Genomic DNA, 20,415 nt, shown 5'->3' with positions numbered 1-20,415 from the left:
AAACATATTAACAAGCTGTAGAAATCTAAATAGTATGGTATTGGCACAAAAAGACATACGTAGATCAACGGAACAGAACAGGATAGAGACCACAAAAATAAATCCACTCCTACATGGTCAATTAATTTACAACAAAGGAAGCAGGATCATACAAGAGGGAAAATAAATGGTGATGAGAAAACTGGACAGCAACATGCAAAAGAACGAAACTTCTCTTTCTTACACCACACATAAAAATAAACTCAAAATGGATTAAAAAGACCTAAATCTGAGACCTGAAACCATAAAATGCATGGAAGAAAACAAAAGCAGTGATCTCTTGGAAATCGCCCCTAACGACATATTTATGGGTAGGTCTCCTCAAGCAAGGGAAACTTAGCAAAAATAAGCTCTTGGGACTACACCAAAACAATGAAGGAAACAGCAAAGGAAACCATCAGCCATCAAAAAGGCAACTCGCTGAATGGGAGAAGATATTTGCAAATGACATATGCAATAAGGGGTTAATATTCAAAATATGTAAAGAAGTTATACAATGCAACATCAAAAAAAAAAAAAACACTCTAATTGAAAGATGGGCAGAGGACCCAAACAGACATTTTTTTCAAAGATGTACAGAGGGTCAACAGACATATGAAAAGATGCTCAGGGTGCCTAGGTGGCTCAGTGGGTTAAGCCTCTGCCTTCGGCTCAGGTCATGATCTCAGGGTCCTGGGGTAGAGTCCTGCATTGGGCTCTCTGCTCAGTGGGGAGCCTGCTTCCCTCTCTTTCTCTCTCTGCCTGTCTCTCCATCTACTTGTGATCTCTGTCAAATAAATAAATAAAAATATTAAAAAAAAGAAAAATAAAAAGAAAAGATGCTCAACATCACTAATCATCACGGAATGTAAATCAAAACCCCAGTGAGCTATAACCTCACACCTGTCAAAATGACTAAGTATCAAAAAGATAAGAAATAAGTGTTGGGGAGAATATGGAGAAGACATAATCTTAATGCACTGTTGCCGGGAATGCAAACCAGCGCCACCACTGTGAAAAATGGCATGGAGATTCCAGTGTTTGCCATTCTAATGGTCATATATAATTCAGAAAGATAAATGCACCCCTATGTTTACTGCAGCATTATTTACAATACCCAAGATATGGAAGCAACCCAAGTGTCCATCAGTGTGTGGATGGATAAAGAAAATGTGAAGATAAACACACACACACACACACACAGAGAAATATTACTCAGGCATAAAAATGAGATCTTACCATTTGTGACAACACAGATGGGTTTACAGGGCATTATGCTAAGTGAAATAAATCAGAGAAAGACAAATACCATATGATTTCACTTATATATGTGGAACCTAAAAAAACCAAATGAATAAAGAAACAAACCCAGTAAACTCTTAAAAACAGAGAATAAACCAGTAGTTGCCAGAGCAGGGGAGGCATGTAGAGGGATGAGCCCAATATATAAAGGGAATTAAGAAGTACAAACTCCAGTTATAAAATAAATAAGTCACGGGAATGAAAAGCACTATATAGGGAACACAGTAAATACGGTGACAACTGGTTGAGTACCCCCATATCGTGGTGAACACTGAATAATGAATAGAATTGTTGAATAGATATGTTGTACACCTGAAACTAATATAAAACTCTGTTAACAACACTTCAGTTTTTAAAAACTGCATATTCAGGTTCAATCTTGTCCTAATGTTTCATAAACCTCCTCTCATATAAAAATGTTTAAACCAATGTATTTTTAAATTTGGCAAAAGGTTAATAAACATATTTTGAAGTCTTCCAAAGTATTCAACTAGAGCTTTTGTTGCTTAAGGACCCTTGTAGCAAAATGCTCAAAATTATATCCTGATGACACTTTCTCAGGAAACAGCTGATTTTCCAGTCACATTAGGAACACCGCGATGGTGGAGGAAGCACTGGAGTTAGACCCAGAAAACTTGTATTAGGGATTCTGTTTGGGCTCCTTATTAGATGCCTGGTCTTGGACAAGCCAGTTTACTTCTGTGAACTTCAGTTTCATATAAAAAATGGGCACAACAATACCTTTCTCATTACACTGCCCAATAAAATGGACAGTTCCCGCCTTCAGAATGTCAAGACTGCATCTGACATTCTCAGGCACGCCTCCACTGGGAAATCCTCCTCCCTTGGCACATGACGCCGCTCTCTCCCTGTTCCTCCGTGTCTCTGACCATTCCTTCTGTCTCCTCTGAGGGCTGCTCTGCTTCTCTCCACTTCTTCTATGTTGTCTGCCCACATGTTTCAGTCTTTGCCCTTTTCTTCTCACTCTACACTTTTTATTCAGTGATGTAATACATTTTGGTAGTTTTCATTGCCTTGTTAGCCACATCTGTGTCCACACCTTCCTCTCATGCATCATCCACAAGGAAAAATTGGCACCCCTCCAGCCTTTGCACAGCTAGCTCTTCACTAACTCCTCCTCATCTTTTAGGTTTTCGATAGTCATTTCTTTCCAGCAAGTCTTCCTTGACCCCACAAGACTGGACTATGTGCTTTCCTGTGTGTGTTTTCATTGTGCCCGCATGCTTACCCTGACTCTAGTATTAACCATAATGTATGGTAATGAACCACTTTCTTGGCTACCTCTCTACCAGAGTGTGAGCTCTTTGAGAGTACAGACTGTAGTTTATGCACTACTGTGTCCATAGCCCAAGGCATGTGCCTGGCATACAGAAGACATACATAATAACTATTTACTACATAAGTAAATCCTGCCAACTTCAAGGTGAAGTACTTTGTAAACAGTTAAAGTTTTGGGGATATAATTTATTACTATCATTATGATTTTCATCATATAAATAGAACAAACCATTTATTACACAAATATTTATTAAGCATCTGCTATGTGCCAGGCACTCTGCTGAGCATTGAGAAATACAGTTCAATGAACAGAGAGACACTCTTCCTAGTCTCATATGCTGTTAACAGTCCCTTGGCCCAAACTCTCAACAAAAGCCTTGGAACAGAATTTTTAATGGTCCAGTCTGTTTTACTATCTACAGGCAAGGTAGAGTTCTTTAAAACAAACAAACAAAAAAGATGGGGCACATGGGTGGCTCAGTCATTAGGTGTCTGCCTTTGGCTCGGGTCATGATCCCAGGGTCCTGAGATCAAGCCCCGCATAGGGTTCCCTGCTCTGTGGGAGGTCTGCTTCTCCCTCTTCCACTCCCCAGCCTGTGTTCCCTCTCTCACTGTGTCTCTCTCTGTCAAATAAATAAATAAAATCCTCAGTAAATAAATACCCCAAAATGAATTATTTATTTATTTGAGGGAGATATAGATGGACAGAGGGAGATCAGGAAAGGCAGAGAGAGAGAGAGAATCTCAAGCAGACTTGTTACTGAGTGCAGAGCCCAATGTGGGGCTCAATCTTACGACCCTGAGATCATGACCTGAGCCGAAATCAAGAGCTGGATGCTTAATAGACTGAGCCACCCATAGATCGCCCCAACATGGGTAAAATTCTAACATCAACTATCTCTGATATAAAATTGGAAAGCAACATGCACCATACCTCCCCGTTCCAGTTATATCCCCAAGATAATGACCTCCATTCTGAGACTGTTTGCACTTCTCTTACTTCCTCCCAGATTTTCACCTGTCCATCTGATAGACTTTACGCTCCTTTCCCAGATTATAGCAGATTGGCTCTTCCCCAAAAGAAGAGCCTGTCTCAATGCCCATTAAATAATACGTTATAATTAAAAATAAACCCCAAAAGCTATCATGGAAAGAGTTTTAATATCTATGTAGAAATGATCAAATGAATGAATGAATGAATGAATGAATCATCTAAAAGATCCCATTCCTTTGACCCAACTTTCATTTCCTTAATGAACTAACTGTACTTGTGTTAAAATCTGCTATTAGACAGTTACAGAAGATTTAAAATCTAATCTTTTGGGCACATATTCTCAAAATCCAAATATCCATTCAATCTTAGACTAATTTTATCATTGCCTCCCACTTTGACGCTTTTTTATATGCTACTAGTCAACATTTCATCTGCTAGTATACAAACGTGGAATTTGCCCTTTTAGAGCAGAGACCCCAAGCCCTCCTTTATTTTTTTTAATATTTTTATTTATTTATCAGAGAGAGAGAGAATGAGAGCGAACACAGGCAGACATAATGACAGGCAGAGGCAGAGGGAGAAGGAGGCTCCCTGCCGAGCAAGGAGCCCGATGTGGGACTCGATCCCAGGATGCTGGGATCATGACCTGAGCCGAAGGCAGCTGCTTAACTAACTGAGCCACCCAGGTGTCCCCCAAGCCCTCCTTTAATTTCATATAATTAAAGTTACCAAATATACCCATATATTTAGTATTCACACATATTACTGTCATTTTGATTAATAAACTTATAAGAGGAGAAGCTATTAAAATTCAAAGTATCCATTTTAACAGTTTTCTCTTCTTCAGAATCCTAATAAAGATTTTCAAATTATCAAGTCTTATCCATAGGTCCCAGAATCCAAGTATGGTAAGTACATAAAGTTACTTCAGTTTCTAGAGGGAAACTTTTAATGCAGTTTCTTCAAAGTTAAGAAACTGTTCAAAGTTAAGAAACTGTTTACATAGGGGCACCTGGGTGGCTCAGTGGGTTAAAGCCTGTGCCTTCAGCTCAGGTTATGATCCCAGGGTCCTGGATTGAGCCTCGCATCGGGCTCTCTGCTCAGCAGGGAGCCTGCTTCCCCATCTCTCTCTGCCCACCTCTGCCTACTTGTGATCTCTGTCTGTCAAATAAATAAATAAAAATCTTTAAAAAAAAAAAAAAAGAAAGAAAGAAACTGGTTACATATTATCAGAATAATGATTTTAAGTATACATGGTTAGTAAAATGAGGTTCAGTAAAGTTTTCAGAGTAACCTGTAGCCATGATTCCTTTGATTTCTAGTACGGTAACAAGTCACCCTCTTTCTGTCTTCATCAGGCTCACCTACTCAACCACCACATCCCCAACGCCTCTGTGCTCCTTAACTCTGGCCTATGGCTCCAGCTCTGAGCACATGAACTGCTGGGGCAGCACGGATCACAATGAAGATTCTCACCTGGGCTTTTGTTAAGCCTTCTGCACACTCCCTCAGACATGGTTTCCCTTCTCATTCCTTCAACCTCTCACCTAACATACACATTCAGTAGCTCATTTCCACCTCCAAGAGGATTCTTTTTTTCCCCTAAGTTTTTATTTATTTAAGTAATCTCTACACTCACCGTGGGGCTCAAACTTCTGACCTCAGGATCAAGAGTCCCATGCTCCTCCATCAGAGCCAGCCAGGTGCCCCCTTCCAACACAATTCTTAAGCCACTTTTTTACCAGTTAAGTATTTTCCCAAACTAATTATAGTAGAAATTGCGATTTTTTCCCAGTAAACCCTAAGCATGAATGTTTTCTCTCCTTCGGTCTCTGAGACCTCTAAATGTGCTTAGGCTTCTAGGTATACCCGGCATAAACTTTAGAATTTTTTATATGGTTAAACATCCCAGAACTATCAGTCTAATCTATCTTCTTTACCTTTTTATTAAGGAAATTTCACACATGTATAAAATTAGACTAATATAACATACCCTCACATACTCATCAAGAAACTTCAACGGTCACTCACTTTCTCCATCATCTTCAACAATACGTCTTTGTGCGTCTCGTGCAGCACAACACATAAGTATGTCCTAGGAGTTTTATTTTTATTTTTATTTTAAGATTTTATTTATTTATTTGACAGAGAGAGATCACAAGTAGGCAGAGAGGCAGGCAGAGAGAGAGAGAGGGAAGCAGGCTCCCTTCTGAGCAGAGAGTCCAATGCAGGGCTCGATTCCAGGGCCCTGGGATCATGACCTGAGCCAAAGGCAGAGGCTTAACCCACTAAGCCACCCAGGTGCCCCCATCCTAGGGGTTTTAAATTTTACTGCAGGGGCAACCACCACATGCTAGGTTCCCCACAATACAGCCTCCTACTCTCCAAATCAAATCCTTAATTCTTGCCTTTTATTCTCTCTTGGGAAGACTTCAAAGTAACTACTCAAACAAAATCACTAAGTTCCCATTTGATGAAATCATTACTAAAATTAAGATACATACATAAACAAAAGGTAAGGATTTTTTTTAAAGCTACAGTACATTGCAGGAAAGACCTGGGGTATCTATAATGAATAAAGGAGAAGAGTGGAAACAAAGGAGTCCCTATAATAGGCCACGCGGTAGATGGTCTGCATGTTATTTTATAAGATTTAGATGTTAGGAGTGTGGTAGAATTAAGAATAAATGAGAAAAGATGAAACTAGCTAAAGCAAGTATTTATTCATTCATTCAAGAAACTTATTGAACAACATTCTACAATGTGCTAGACACAGTGTAAGGCACTAAATAGATGAACAGAATAAAATCTTTTTTTTTTCACTTTTTTAAAGATTTTATTCATTTGACAGACAGAGATCACAGGTAAGCAGAGAGGCTAGCAGAGGGAGAGGAAGAAGCAGGCTCCCTTCTGAGTAGAGAGCCTGATTCGGAGCTCGATCCCAGGACCCTGGGATCATGACCTGAGCCAAAGACAGAGGCTTAACCCACTGAGGCACCCAACCATCCCTCTTCGTATTTTTTTTTTTTTAAGGAGGGGTGGGAGAGGGAGAGAGGGAGCGAGAATGTCAAGCAGGATTCACACCCAGCAGAGAGCTCAATCTCATGACCCTGAGATCATGACCTGAGCTGAAGTCAAGAGTCAGATGCTTATCTGACTAAGCCACCCAGTCACCCCTAAGATATCTTTTTTTGTTTAAGATTTTATTTATTTATTTGACAGAGAGAGAGAGAGAGAGATCACAGGTAGGCAGAGAGGCAGGCAGAGAGAGAAGGGGAAGCAGGCTCCTAGAGGAGCAGAGAGCCCAATGTGGGGCTCGATCCCAGGACCTGAACTGAAGGCAGAGGCTTAACCCACTGAGCCACCTAGGCGTCCCTAAGATATCTTTTCATGGAGCTCATAGTCTATATGGGATAAAAGATAATTAACAATATAAAGAGGCTAATATTTTTAGTTAAAAATGATTCATTTAAATAAGTGTGAACACATTTATATAAAAATAAGTTCTCTGATGTTTTTAAAAAATGCCTCTAGTAGAAGAAAGGCTATGATTTAGAGGGGTGGTTCTCAAACTTTTTGAGTTCAGTGATTAATGTCTGTGCCATATAGAGAAGCCTGAGAGAACTTCTGTATAGATTATATCTACAGATATTTAATGTTTTGTAAATTAATGTTTTGTAAATTTAATGTTTTGTAAAGATTCTTCCCACTCTTCTTTATTCAGTAAAGAGGCCCCAGGTCTACCCTGCAACATACTGCAGCTTTTAAAAAAATCCTTACATTTAAAAAATCTCACATTTTATTTATATATGGAACTTAATCTTATTAATGACTTCATCAAATAGATACTTACAAAATTTTTTTGAGTGGTTACTTTAAAGTCTTCCCAAGAGAGTCATTTTTAAACTAATAACAAACCCATTATATATCAACAGAAACATTTTATAAAAAATAACTTTTTCAGGGCACCTGGGTGGCTCAGTGGGCTAAGCCTCTGCCTTCAGCTCAGGTCCTGGGATTGAGCCCCACAACAGGCTCTCTGCTCAGCAGTGAGCCTGCTTCCCTCTCTCTCTGCCTGCCTCTCTGCCTACTTGTGATCTCTCTCTCTCTGTCAAATGAATGAATAAAATCTTTAAAAAAATAACTTTTTCAAAATAAATATATTGAAGGTAACATTGTTTTATATTTTTGCACATCTCTTTAATTCTGGCTTAATATGAGACAGATACATTCTCATACCTGCTTCTGCATTCAAACTATTGAGATATGTTGTTCTAAGTATTTAAAGATATGGCCTCATACAGACATGTAATTGGAAAAGAGAGGGTTTCAGGGGCTCCTAAAGGCTCCTAGGGACTCCCTGGTATTCTAAAACCACATTCTGAGATTGGCTGAATTACAGGAAAGAACGTTCGTCAGTTCTCATTCCACAAGGTAGTTGGACTGAGCACTCCCATAACTGTTTTAGAAGTTATTTTAATAACTTAATTCCTATACTCAGCAACCTGAATGTCAAAGGCTTTTATATGGGGAATCTCACGGCCTTTTTCTAAACCTAGTATTAAGTGGCTTTTCTTCTGCCGTCACAGGCAGATGCAATGCCCTTGGCCACCTTCAGGGGGCAGCAGCAACACAACAATCCAGCCCTTCTGCACTGTTTCAGTGTTCAAGATCACAGGCACAGATGAATTGTTATGAAGAATGAGCAGAGAGAAAACACCAAAAGATAAGGCTAAACATGCAGCTCATCAGTTAGAGCTTGGTCATAATAAAGAAAGCTGGGATGATAACGGGATTTAATGATTCTGTTCTAACATATTAATCATTCATGTCAAATGAAGACAACTAAGTACACATCATAGGTTTCAGAGACCGTATTGTAACATTACTACAGTCTATAGCATATTGTTAAATGATTTATCAGAAAGGCTCCATTTTTTTTCAATTTTGACATATTTGGTTTATATTTACAATATAGTATTTTTATGAGAAGGAGAACGTACTTTGTCCCAGACATTATGTGTGGCAATAGGATACAAAATGCATGAAAAAGCCTTTGAAGTCACGTACATTTGTTCGGTGAAATAGATGGGACCAGAAATAATTATAACACAAAGTATTAAGTATTAAAGTACTAAAGTATTAAGTACTAAAATAGCAGTATATGTACAGGACTATAGAAACATGGAAAAGTTGTGGAAAAGACAACTGTGGGGTGAAGGAGGGGCTGGACTTAAGGAAAGTTACATAGAGATGGTGACATTTGATTTAGACCTTGAAAGACAAACAGATGTAAGATAAATAGGATTCCACACATTCAGACAAAAGAATCACCATGAACAAAAGCACCAATGCCTGATGACCCACTACAAATTTGGGGAGCTGTAAGTTATCCAGCAAATCCATGTGAAACTGGAAAGGCTAGGCACGTACTGGGAAGATTCCTACATGTCTTATTAAGAAAGCTTAGACTTGATCTAAACTAGGCAGTGAGGATCCAAAAAAGGAATTTTTAAAGCAAGAATGTGGGTCAGGGACACCTGGGTAGCTCAGTCGTTAAACATCTGCCTTCAGCTCAGGTCATGGTCCCAGGGTCCTGGGATTGAGCCCCACATGGGGCTCCCCACTCAGCGAGAAGCCTGCTTCTCCCTCCCCCATGGAAAAAATTGGAGTAAATGGGGGAAGGCTACAGGGAAGAGGACAAGCACAGTGCTCTTGGCGAGACAAGAGCCTGAATTAAGACTGTGGCATTACGAATGAAAAGTTGAAAGAGACGTTTCAGAAGTGGAATTGACAGGACATGGTGGCCCATTCATCCACTTACTTAACCAGGGTTTATCAAACTCCTGCTATAGGCCAGGCACTATTTTAGGCTGTGGAAGGATGAGAGTGAACCAACACACTAAATCCCTGAATCCAGGGAATTTACCCTGTAGCCAAGGTACTATTGCAAGAACTTTGGCCAGTTAGATCCAGAGAGGGAGAGGAGAGAAGACGAATACTGTGAAGAATTAACTCCAAGTTTCTGGCTTGAGTGAATGAGTGGACAGAGTTACCATTAATTGAGATTAAATTTGAAAATATGTTTGAAGAAAATGAGTAGAGTTTTGAACAGGTTTTACTACCTTTCAAAATTACATTTGGGGTCTGTTTTTACATGTATTAAGAATTATGGATTTTGGGGCACCTGGGTGGCTCAGTCAGTTAAGTGTCTGCCTTTGGCTCAGGTCATGATCCCAGGATCCTGGGACGGAGCCCGCATTAGGCTCCCTGCTCTGCAGGAAACCTGATTCACCCTCTCTTTTTCCCCTTGCTAGTGCTGTCAAATAAAAAAAATATTTTTAAAAAATCATGAATTTTTAGAGCTCATTATTTAAGGACCTTAAAGATCACTTAGTCCAGGGTGCTTGGATGGCTCAGTCGGTTAAGCATCGGACTCTTGCTTTTGGCTCAGTCATGGGTCTTGGGATTGAGCCCGGTGTAAGATTCTTGCCCTCTGCCCCTCCCCCCACTCGCACACATGGGCCCATGCGCACACACTCTCTCAGATAAATCTTAAATAAACAAACAAACAAGATCACTTAGTCCAACCCCTTCATTTACCACTTGAAAAAATAGCCGCAAAGAGATTCAGTGACTTATCCAGGTTGCAAAGCCATTCAGTCACGGAGCAAGCAACTAGACTCCAGTTTCCTGACTATTACTCAACTACTCACTTCACCATATCACTCTCCATTTTTACCTAATTTAAGTACATGAAACATATATAACATGCTCAATGGTAATATTAATATTTGTATTAACAGGCATAGCAATTAGTGAGATAAGCTTCAAGAAGTTTTTGAAGATGACTTCATAGCCTGATAAAATGTCATGTTCAAGAATAGAGTATAATTTTGGGCTGTTACAATTTCCAGGCTGGATATTAAGGTGTGAAGCTCCAGCTGTGAGATAATATATAAGTCTTATAGTAGAATGTAATATTAAGCACAGTGGACCTAAAAATATGCATGTTAGTATTTCGGTTCTAGAATCTCATTGGATCCATGTTTGACTTCTGTATTTTCTAAATTTAATTAATTTTCCTTTTTAGACATACAATTAAAATATTCCAAGATAGCAAATAATCCATCAATCAAGAATTTTAAATCATAGCTATCATTTATAATAACTGTTTCATTGTGATAATGTGTTATCTCCTTTCTCAAGGAACAGAATCGTCAAGACGGACAGCTTTAAATCTGCATTTCATTAAATTCAAGTAAATTCTTAGTCTCAACTTTTAAGAAGATTTTATTTTTCAAGATTTCATTTATTTGAGAGAGAGAGAGTTCCCAAGAGAGCATGAACAGGGGAAGGGGAGATGGAGAAGCAGACTCCCTGCTGAGCAGGGCTTGACATGGGGCTCAATCTCAGGACTTTGGGATCATGACCTGAGCTAAAGGCAGACGCTTAACTGACTGAGCCACCCAGGCATTCCTTTAAGATTTTAGAACACTTGGGGCATCTGGGTGGTTCTGTCATTTGGGCATCAGCCTTTGGCTCAGGACTTAATCCCAGGGTCCTGGGATCATGTCCCACATTGGGGTCCCTGCTCAGGGGGGAGCTTGCTTCTTCCTCTCCCTCTGCCTGCTGTTCTGCTTGCTTGTGCTCTCTAGCTCTCTGTCATATAAATAAATAAAGTCTTTAAAAAAAGATTTTAGAACACTTAACTGTATACTATAAATAATTGTTAAAACCTACCTCTTTACAGTCTTTGAACAATGTTTTGAGCTTTATAAAATGTGAGCCCAAATTTTTATCATTTTTCACTATGGCAGAAATCTATGCTTAAATATAATGTGACTTTATTACATTTAGTTAATGAACATTATAACCTTAAACTTTTAAAAATATTATATGAGGCACCTGAGTGGCTCAGTTGGATAAGCATCTGCCTTTGGCTCAGGTCATGATTCCAGGGTCCTAGGATCGAGCCCACATCAGGCTCCCCACTCTTTGGGGGGTCTGTTTCTCCCTCTACCCTCTCTCCCCCGTTTGTGCTGTCAATTAAACAAATAAAATTTAATAAGCTAAATCAAAATATAAAGCCAATCATAAACCCTGTCATAATTCAAAAATATTTTATCTATTTCAAATAATGAGGTTTTTTTTCCCCTCCTACCAATAAACAATTCCTCACTGATAACCAAGAATCTTATTTTCAACCTTTGATATTCTTCTGTATTAATTAATTCTGTATTAAATAAATACAGAATTAAATAAGTCTGTATTAATTATTAATAATAATAATGTATAATGTATAACACTTTGCTCTCATATGACAGTATGTGATAGTTTTCAAAGAGCATTTACCATATTATACGCCCCTTAAAGAACGCTGCTCTACTCTGTTTTTTATCCTCAGTGTCTCACACAACAACTAGAACACGGTATAAACTCAATTCACACTGGCGGGAGTGGATGAATGACAAAGAGATAAGAGAAAAACTGCCTGATCCAAAGCCAGCCCAAGTCAAACTTCCGATCAGCATCTCCAAAAAGAGGGCTGATGATGAGGACGCATCCATGAATGAATAGAAAATAAAATCAAATGGGTTTATGTTAAACTGTGAAAAACCAGAAGCTGCTTTCCCAAGCACAAGGACGTGGTAATCTTTAGAAGGAGCCCGGGCGGCCTGACCCTCTGGGCAGGTGGAAGCTGATGGCCTTTCAACGAAGGACACAGCTGGGAACCGACAGACCCAGACATCAGGCTCCAAACCAAGGGAGGGTGGGGAGGCAGAAGAGGAACAGCCATTAAGTCCTCCTTATGGCCAGTCTCTAGAAGGTTTAAAAACAAAACTAAACTCTTCTGAATACTTCTAGGGTGGAAAGAGAGGAGGATATTTTATAAGAGTTTTAGGAAAGATTTCTTTCCTGGAAATACCTACCCTGTGCTTTCTGAAATCCCAGCAGTTAAAATGTTTTAGTTAGTTACACATGGCCCCTTGTAGCTCCAACTTACACGAGCAGTTACTGCCAGTGAATGCTCACTTCTCATTCCCGTGATCCTCTCCTTTGCGAGAAGGGTTGCTAACCCAAATACATCTACAGCATTTCAAGTTCAGGTTCCTAATGCCGGGTCCAGACTTCCCATCCTATCACGGCTTCAGACCTGCCTCACACTTCCATCGGGGCTACTGCGTACTCAAGAGTTTAGGGTCAGGTGATGTAACTGTAAGACAATGCAGGGCAGTGTCACCAACAGGCCATGTGAGTGGCTGACGGCTGGTTGTAAGGGAACAGGTAACAGCGGAGACGGGTGTCAGAAGGGGTATGTGTGCTCTTGGAAGGGGGGGGCAACTACTTCGTCCCAGGGTACTGCGGCTATGCAGAAATGACCCAGTTTCTCAGGAGAGGCTGGAAATCCCTATTTTATCATAAAATGTACCAATTTGTAACCAGGCTTGTGGCTGCAGGTGGCTTTCTGGCTGCCAGTTTGCGGCCCCTGATCTAAAGGAACAGGCGGCGCTGAGAAAATAGAGAGACAAAGGGAGGCCTAGTTCGGCCTGAATGGAGGAGGCACAGGCAAAGGGGAGAAAGGACAAGAAGGAGGGGCCCAGCGAGAAAGGTGAAGTTTCACCAGCCTCAAAACGTGGCCCAGGGAGCCCCAGTCTGTCTTCTAATCTGATAGCAAAAAGGAGCTGACAAGAAGGAAAAAACCAAAAGGAGGCATGGGGAGGAAAAGGAAGAAGAGGTACTGAACACTTACTGGATGGCAGAGACTGCACTGGGGGCGTGCGCGCACGGCTTCCCGGAGACACGGCCACACAAGAAAAAAGTCCTGGGCACGGGGACAAGGAGAAACGTATCAAAACACTAACAGTACATGTGTCCTCTTGTGAAAGTCCTCTGTTCCGTTCTTGATCATTTTTAACCATAAATATGGTTATGTCTTTAGAACAAACAAACAAACAAAAACAAATTTGACTAGAAGTTAAGTAAGTTGGATTTCAGGATAAAAATCCACTCATCTTAGAGAGTAGAAAGTACACCACCCTAAGTCCGGCCAAACAAGCACTGAATATTTAAACAGAAAGAGGAAATATAACAATTCCAAGTGTATGTAAACAATATGTGATTTTGCAATTACAAAACCAGAAGAGAGAATGAAAAAACTACACAGGTGATACGGAGCACAAATTGATTAAAGAACAGAAATAGGTGAAGTTATTGAGAATGTTGTAGGTCGGGGCACCTGGGTGGCTCAGTGGGTTAAGCCTCAGCCTTCAGCTGGGTCATGGTCTCGGGGTCCTGGGATCCAGCCCCGTGTTAGGCTCTCTGCTCAGCAGGGAGCCTGCTTCCTTCCCCACCACCCCCTCTGCCTGCCTCACTGCCTACTTGTGATCTCTCTCTCTGTTAAATAAAAAATATTAAAAAAAAAAAAAAAGAAAGAATGTTGTAGGTCATGTTCCCTCTAAATTATAAAGTAGACTACCAAGTTATTTTGTGTGTGTATATGGCCTACATACTATAAAATATACTGAGTCCTCTCTTCCATAAAAAAACTTTTAGACATCTCCCCATCTACTTTTCTACATTTATTGCACTGTTTTCTTTCTTATAGGCATGTGTTTTTATTTAAACAATACCTTTATTTGCTTTTATGGTGTTTTAAAAATAGCAATAGGGTTTTGTTTTGTTTTTTTTTTCCCCTAAATGAAGTATGTAATTTTAGGTCACTTTGGTTCTAAGCAATCTAAATCCCCAATTAATCTCTTCCAAATATACATACTTAGTTTTCATTCTGTTCACAAATGAAACCCTAACCTAAATACTTTAAGTGTAATTTCAGGGGAAAAATACTGTTCAAAAGCCTAGATAAGGCATTCTTTTGTTGATGCTAAATATAGCCATCTCAAGATGACATACATTTTGACAATGATCAGTCTTACCTATCAAATTTTCAAAAATAGCACAGATTCCATTGAAGGTGAGCAAGAAAAATTGCTATTCACTACAGTTCTGCCTAAAATGGTTTTAGAAATGTGAATCTTCCATTAAAACAATTACACCAATACTGTATTGAGGGAAACTGGATTTAAAAGAATTTTGCTGTGGGTTTTGTTCAGGGCTCCTTAAGGAAGTTGTTGCAGATAAAATACACAATTCCCCACATTTTTACTTAAATTATTTCAGTCAAAATATAAAAGAGTTTCAAAAACAGGAGGGCTAATACCTATAAGTATAAATCTGAACTAATTATATTAAATAATCAAATTTCATCTCCCCAGAAAACTGTCGCTCAGTTTGATGATGCATTTTTCCACTTCTGCACACCTCAAAGTCCAAAGAATTTCAGAGACTGCAGTGTCGTCTGAGTTTTCTGATGGCAGTTATTTAAGTTGTACAAGGACTGGAGGGGGTAAATAATGAGGTTCACGTAATGACGTGTGACTAAGATGGTATAAATACTCAGGTTTACTTAATGGTACTGCCCAACACATAGCTATGTTGTGACTCGCGGGCCAATGGGCCTGTTACATGAATTCATTAACAAAATTGAGCTGATGAATGATGCTGCCATTGCTTTGCTCGTGGAACTCTTTCTTTCTTACGGTTCACTTCATTTTTCTACCTGCCTCTTTCCCTAGGACAGACATTTTGTTAGGACATCTCCTTAGGCTATTTTTTACCTTGTTCTCGCTCGCTCTCCACCGCACCCTCCCCCCAACTCTCTTTGTTCGCCTTATGGACCTTAAATAAATATAAAACGAAGCCCTGGAAGCCACTGCGACAATCAACTAACCTCTGGACTTGGTTATTTTCCGTACAAATGCCAATACATTTTTAGCACCGTAGAGCGTGTCACAGTTTATCAACAGTTGGAATGGCTTCGCATTTGGAAAACGCAGAGGGACAAGGGAGGTCTCAGGTGACCACGTCATGCACTCCAACTTCCAACTGTAGCCGCGCACCCCAACATCCCACCTCGGACCAAATCGCCTCCAAAACGTACTTTGGAGGGAGGGGGTAGATGGTAGGCTGTTAAAGCACATTTTACTCCCCAGCCTCCGCAGGGGCAGACCAGGAAAAGATTTCTCTTAAAAACAGCAGGCATCGCGGGATAGAGACCGCGCCGGGGGCACGTGGTGGGTGGGGGACGACACTGAACTTTATACCCGCTTGGACCCCAAGGGCAGAGCGAAGGGTCTGCACCCACGCCGCTCGCGCGGGGCTCTTCCCTGCAGGAGTGGAGCAAGCGCCCGAATGCAACTCGGCCGACCCGGCGCGAGGGCAGCTGGAAGCAGGGGCGGCGGACGAGGGAACGGCCGCCGGAGCCAAAGACCGGTTCGCGCGGTCAGACGCGCAGACCCGGGCCGCCACCCCGCCGAGTCCGCAGGACGGGCCGGGCCCGGCGCGCCGCCCCAGCTGGCCGCAGCCCCGCGCGCTCGGGTGCTGCGGCGCAGCCCGGCCGGGAGCCGGGAGGGGGGCGCGTCTCCCCGCGGCCCCCGCCCCCGCGGCGGCCCCGACCCCTCCCGGCCCGCCGCCTCCGCCCCCGCCCCACGTTCCCCGACTCCTCTCACCCGCCAGGAGCCGGCGACGAGCTGGGGTCCTCGATGCGCGCCGAGAGGCTGTGCGCGACCTGCGCTTGGGTGTGGGCGAGGGTCTGGGCGCTCCGGCCGCCGCCGCTGCCGCTCCGGCCGCTGGGAGCCCTCTGGCTGCCGCCGCCGCTGCTGCCGGCTCCACCAGCAAGTTTCCATAAAAGTCCTGGTGCGCAGCCTGTTCCCGCATTCCAGGCGGGCCCAGCGCCGGCGGCAGCTGTTCCAGAACACTAGGCCAGTTCCCCCCACCCCCACCTCCGCCGTAGCGCCCGGAGAGGGCTGGGTGTCGGGGAGGGAGATGGGAGAGGGGGCGGTGGCTGCCAACTTTCCGCTAGAACCTGCGAGTCGCCCGACTTTGGGTCGTGGAGCCTTTCACAAGGGGTCTGCCTCCACCTCTCGGCTTGGGCCGGGGACCGAAGGCCGCCTCCCCGGTGGGAAGGGAGTGATACTGGAATGGGATTCATGGACGGGCTGGAGCTGGCTCCCCAACACCCACAGCCGGTTGGCCCTGGGGCCCACTTCTCTCGGCGACTCTTCCCGTCCTGGTTTCTAACCAAGACGCCGAGCCACTCACTATCTTATCTTCATCCAAAGCATGACCTTTGGCCAGTTTTTCTTTTATTGCTGAGGCCATAGGGCAGCAGTCCGGGGACCATTTCGTCTGTCTGTGGCTGTCCTTTTCTTGGCTCTCCTCTTGAACTCCAAGGAGAGGGGTGATAGAGGAGAGTGGAAGGGGGAGGGGGGAGAGGAGGTTCAACAAACAAACCCCCAAAACCCTAAAAACAAGTAATACTTATGCAATCTCCCACGTTTCCTTAGTTGAAAGCAAATCGTCTCCAGTCCTTCTAAACCTACATAAAGACAGCTGCGGATATTAGCACTCTTGGGCCTTTTCAACCTGGACCACAAGCCTGTCAATTAAACCCATCAGACAACCCATATTAAAACCTGAAATGCTTATCCAGAGGGGGAATTTTTCTGGTTGGGGAGATTTTCAGTTCTTCGCTGCAGGCAGAAAATAAATAATAAAATATCGATGAAAGAAAAAAAAAATTTTTTAAAGATTTTATTTGAGAGAGAGAACATGAGCGAGGAGAAGGTCAGAGGGAGAAGCAGACTCCCCGTGGAGCTGGGAGCCCGATGCGGGACTCAATCTGGGCACTCCGGGATCATGACCTGAGCCGAAGGCAGTCGTCCAACCAACTGAGCCACCCAGGTGTCCCGAAAAAAATGTTTTGTTTTTTTTTTTTAAGGTTCTTCTTTTTTTTTTTTTTTTTTTAAGATTTTATTTATTTGACAGAGAGAGATCACAAGTAGGCAGAGGCAGGCAGAGAGAGAGGAAGTGAAGCAGGCTCCCCACCAAGGAAAGAGCCCGATGTGGGACTCGATCCCAGGACTCTGGGATCATGACCTGAGCTGAAAGCAGAGGCTTTAAACCACTGAGCCACCCAGGTGCCCCACCGAAAAAAATGTTTTTTAATTGAACTAACATCCACAGAAATCCACCAGGGACACCCACTTCCAACTTCAAGTTCTGGGCGGACAGTGGTGCTCTCAGGTTATATTCTCAGGGTATTGAGAAGGCCTTCTACTCTCAGTTGTAATTTCTCTTGTCCACCCCATCCACATTCACTATTTACTTGGGTTGGAAATTCTTTTAAAAGGTGTAAGCTACTCATTCTTCCATTAGAGAAAAGTTCCAGATTGGTAATTAAAACAGCTATTTTAACTTAAGCTAATACAGACATGTGACCTGGGTGACCTAGCTCACCCTGCCCCCTTGCTCCCTTCAATACCATCATCTTGACCTTCTTTAGTTCATGGAACTTGCCAGCTTCAGGGCCTTTGCACAAGCTGTTCTCTCTGCATGAAATCCTCTTTCCCCCACTCCCTACCTACCTAACTTCAGTATAAGCTTTCGCTGTCTGTCTACTTGCAGGTTGCTCTCTCAGAAAAGTTTCCCTTTCACTCCCAGTCTGTGCCAGTGTCCCCTATTATAAACTCTCATTCTACCCCTTTCCTCCCTACACTTTTCAACTTCGAAGGATACATTTATTTGCATGACTTAAAAGAAATGCGTAGCTCTCTTAAGGGACATCCACTCAGTGGATTCACCAGATTGAACAGACTAATCCAGTCTTCCTACAAAACTGATAGCTACCCACAGCATGCAAGGCCTATTTCTTCTTTCACCAATCCATTATTCATTCATTCATTCACTCATTGAACAAATACACAGTTCTAGATACTGAGGATACAGCAGTAACAAAACAAAAAGCTCTGCCGTCGTATTCGAGACATTTTGTGGAAGAGGGCAGACGGTGAGCAAATCAACTATGTACTTAGTGATATGCTCGAAGGATAGATCCAGAGCAGTGGAAGCAGGGAATGCTGGGAATGGGGCAGGAAGATACTGTTCTTGTAGATGGCATGGTTGGGGACAGACTCATATAAATCAGTCCTGAGGAAAGTGAGACGGTGAGCTAGGTAAATCTCTGGAGATGCATGAGAACATGAATCATGTAAATATCTGGAAATACTGGGGGAGAAGGGTCCAGGAGGAGATATAGAAACCCCAAGGAGGTTCCTGACATGTTCTAGAAAGAGGAAGGAGGCTTGTGCAGGTGAAGCTGAGCAGGCCAAGGGGGAAAGAGGACGTGGAGTGGGGCAGGAGACAGCTGGTAGAGAACCCTTTTGCCCAACATTGGAAGGACTTTGGCCTTTAAGGTGGGTGGCCATGGTGATTTTGAACAAAGTAGTGACATGATCAGACATATTTTTAACATGTTTCACTCTGGTTGATGTGCTGCAAATACACTAAATAAAGCGGGGAGACCATCTGGGAGGCTTCCAAAATAACTGGGCTGGCAGGTGATGGGAGTTTGGACCACAGTGATGCCTTGTGAGGATACGTGCTTGGCACTTTCTTTTTCTTGGTCCATTTTAAGAAGTAGAACTGGGAGATTTTGGCAACAGATTGAACATGCGATGTGAGGACCGAGTTTTTGGCCCAAGGAGTAGAAGAATGGAGTTGTCATTTCCTGGAATGAGAAAGACTGGCCGGAGGAGGTGGAGCAGCTATAGTCAGGAGCTCAGTTTGGGACATGCTAAGTTTAAGGCTACCGGAAATCCAAGATTCGCCAGTGTGTATGAAAATTCCTCATATACCTACCCTGAGTCACTTGGGTTTGTTCTTCAACTTGATCAGATCAGCTGCATGCTCTTGAAATGACATCAACATTACAAAAGGAAGAGCGATAAAGGCAGAATGAGTTAGGGTTTTATAAAAGCTAGGATGAAAGTTCTGAAGACTTGATAAAGGTAAACAATATAAAAATTACCATCAAGCTAGATGTGGGGAAGACAAATGTATAAAATTGGGTACAAAATTATAAAAACTAAGGGGACTCGGCATCCATTGCTTTTCATGTAAATTTTTTTTCATGTAAATTTTTTCTCCTTCGTAAGTAAGGGAAACGGGAAATCCTTTTCCCTTCCTAAGTAAGGGAAATGTGGAAATCCCAGATGATGATTTAGTGGTGTAGTTTCTACAACGAAGACATCTCCGAATACCGACTGGATCCATATTCCAAGCAAAGGTCTTGATCCTACATCAAGGTTGCCCAACGAAAAAGGTCTACCTTAACTACAGAGTGTACTGTCATTCCTTGCAGTGGCATCAAGCCACTAAGATGACCCCAAACGATCCCACCATTTAATATCTACACCCTTGTGTAACCTCCTCCCACACCGTGTCAAAAGGTGGTCTGTGTGATCAACATAACATGCTATGTTAGCATGGCACTATGGTAAGTCACTTCCAAGTCTAGGTTATAAAAGATACTATACTGTGTCTTTTGCCTTGATACCTCTTGGATTACTCAATTTTGGGAGATGCCAGCAGTAGTTTTAAAGAGACTCAGGCAGCTCTGTTACGATGCCCACAGGGCAAGGACCTATCGCCCCTTCCTATCCCGGACAATAGCCGTGTGAGTATGCAAATCTTGACAGCGAATCTTCCAGTCCTGGTCAGACCTTCAAATGGCTGCAAACTCAGGAGAGACCCTAAGCCAGAACAACCAGAAACAGCCATTCCCAGATTCTTAACCCTCAGTGACTATGCCAGATATTTGTTGTTTCAGGCTGCTTAAATTTTGGTATAATTTGTTATGCAGCAGTGGATAACAAACACAACTGCTTTAACTTACTTTTTAA

General features: G+C 42.3%; 1 protein-coding gene across 6 annotated transcripts in view; it reads right to left on the bottom strand.

Moving 5' to 3' along the window:
• Window positions 1-16,271, bottom strand: part of NEXN (nexilin F-actin binding protein) — a 53,196-nt gene extending 36,925 nt beyond the window's left edge. For 5 of the 6 annotated variants that reach the window (XM_059375205.1, XM_059375203.1, XM_059375206.1 and 2 more), the window contains exons 1-2: window positions 16,183-16,271; window positions 13,368-13,439 (exon numbers count right to left, since the gene is read on the bottom strand). The gene's annotated coding sequence lies outside the window, so the exon portion shown is untranslated. The remainder of the gene's footprint in view (window positions 1-13,367; window positions 13,440-16,182) is intronic. The other variant, XM_059375204.1, reaches the window with a different exon arrangement.
• Window positions 16,272-20,415: the final 4,144 nt, after the last annotated feature.

The sequence above is a fragment of the Mustela nigripes genome, chromosome 14, assembly GCF_022355385.1.
Source record: "Mustela nigripes isolate SB6536 chromosome 14, MUSNIG.SB6536, whole genome shotgun sequence".
NCBI classification, from domain to species: Eukaryota; Metazoa; Chordata; class Mammalia; order Carnivora; family Mustelidae; genus Mustela; species Mustela nigripes.
The sequence above is the reverse complement of the archived record's forward strand: the minus strand, read 5'-3'. Positions and strand labels throughout refer to the sequence as shown.